This window comes from Mus pahari, chromosome X (assembly GCF_900095145.1).
Source record: "Mus pahari chromosome X, PAHARI_EIJ_v1.1, whole genome shotgun sequence".
Lineage (NCBI taxonomy): Eukaryota > Metazoa > Chordata > Mammalia > Rodentia > Muridae > Mus > Mus pahari.
The window spans coordinates 77,428,841-77,431,198 of NC_034613.1; the positions used below are offsets into that span (position 1 = coordinate 77,428,841).

Genomic DNA, 2,358 nt, shown 5'->3' on the forward strand with positions numbered 1-2,358 from the left:
CTATACCAGTACCATGCAGTTTTTATTGCAATTGCTCTGTAGTACAGTTTAGGTCAGGCATAGTGATTCCCCCATAGATTATTAAGTCATTGAGAAGAGTTTTTGCTCTCCTAGGTTTTTGTTATTCCAGATGAATTTGCAAATTGCCTTTTCTAACACGTTGAAGAATTGAGTTGGAATTTTGATAGGGATTGCATTGTATCTGTAGATTGCTTTCGGCATGATAGCCATTATCTCAATGTTGATCCTGCCAATTCAGGAGAATGGGAGATCTTTCCATCTTCTGAGATCTTCTTTGATTTCTTTCTTCAGAGACTTGAAGTTCTTATACAAATCTTTCTCTCCCTTAGAGTCACACCAAGGTATTTTATATTATTTGTGACTATTGTAAAGGGTGTTGTTTCCCTAATTTCTTTCTCCTCCTGTTAATCCTTTGTGTAGAGAAAGGCCCTTGATTTGTTTGAGTTAATTTTATATCCAGCTAGTACACCGATGCTATTTATCAGGTTTAGGGGTTCTCCGGTGGAATTTTTAGGGTCACTTATGTATACTATCATATCATTTGCAAATAATGATATTTTGAATTTTTCCTTTCCAATTTGGATCCACTAGATCTCCTATTGTTTTCTAAGTGCTCTGGCTAGGACTTCAAGTTCTGTATTGAATAGGTAGGGAGAAAGTGGGCAGCCTTGTCTAATCCCTGATTTTAGTGGAACTGCTTCCAGCTTCTCTCCATTTACTTTGATGTTGGCTACTGGTTTTCTGTAGATTGCTTTTATTATGTTTAGGAATGGGACTTGAATTCCTGACCTTTCCAAGACTTTTATCATGTATCAGTGTTGAATTTTGAAAATGCTTTCTCAGCACCTAACGAGATGATCATGTGTTTTTTGTCTTTGAGATTGTTTATATAGTGGATTACATTGATCCCTGCATTCCTGGAATGAAGCCTACATGGTCATGATGGATGATTATTTTGATGTGTTCTTGGATTCGGTTTGTGAGAATTTTATTCAGTATTTTTCCATCACTATTCATAAGGGAAATTGGTCTGAAGTTCTCTATCTTTGCTGTGTCTTTACATGGTTTAGGCAACAGAGTAATTGTGGCATCGTAGAATGAATTGAGTAGAATACCTTCTTTTTCTATTTTGTGGAATAGTTTGAGAAGAACTGGAATTAGGACTTCTTTGAAGGTCTGATAGAACTCTGCACTAAACCCATTTGGACTTTTTTGGTTGGGAGACTATTAATGACAGCTTCTATTTCNTTAGGTGATATAGGACAGTTTAGGTCATTAATCTGATCCTGATTTAACGTTGGTATCTGGTATCTGTCTAGAAATTTGTCAATTTCATCCATGTGTTCCAGTTTTGTTGAGTATAGCCTTCTGTAGAAGGATTTGATGATGCTTTGGGTTTCCTCAGGATCTGTTGTTATGTCTCCCTTTACATTTCTGATCTTGTTAATTAAGAAACTGTCCCTGTGCTCTCTTGTGAGTCTGGCTAAGGGTTTATCTATCTTGTTGATTTTCTCAAAGAAACAGCTCCTGGTTTGGTTGATTCTTTGAATCGTTCTTTTTGTTTCCACTTGGTTGATTTCACCCCTGAGTTTGATTATTTCCTGCCTTCTACTCCTCCTGGGTAAATTTCCTTCCTTTTGTTCTAGAGCTTTTAGGTGTGCTGTCAAGCTGCTAGTGTACGCTCTCTCTAGTTTCTTTTTGGAGGCACTAAGAGCTATGAGGTTTCCTCTCAGGAATGCTTCTATTGTGTCTCATAAGTTTTGGTATGTTGTGGCTTATTTCCATTAAATTTTAAAAAGTCTTTAATTTCTTTATTTCTTTCTTGACCAAGGTTTCATTGAGAGAGTGTTGTTCAGTTTCCAAATGAATGTTGGCTTTATATTATTTATGTTGTTATTGAAGATTAGCCTTAGACCATTGTGCTGTGATAGGATGCATGGGAAAATTTCAATATTTTTGATTCTGTTGAGACCTGTTTTGTGACAAATTATATGGTCAGTTTTGGAGAAGGTACCATGAGGTGCTGAGAAGGTATATCCTTTTGTTTTAGGATAACATGTTCTGTAGATAGCTGTTAAATCCATTTGTTTCATAACTTCTGTTAGTTTCACTGTGTCTCTGTTTAGTTTCTGTTTCCAAGATCTGTCCATTGATAAGAGTGGGGTGTTGAAGTCTCACTATTATTGTGTGATGTGCAATGTGTGCTTTAAGCTTTACTAAAGTTTCTTTAATGAATGTGGTTGCCCTTGCATTTGGAGCATAGATATTCAGGATTGAGAGTTCATCTTGGAAGATTTTAACTTTGATGAGTATGAAGTACCCCTCCTTGTCTTTTTT

General features: G+C 36.2%; 1 pseudogene; it reads left to right on the plus strand.

The window, feature by feature from the left end:
• LOC110314387 overlaps nt 1-2,358 on the plus strand; it is a 59,883-nt pseudogene that overhangs the window by 55,787 nt on the left and 1,738 nt on the right.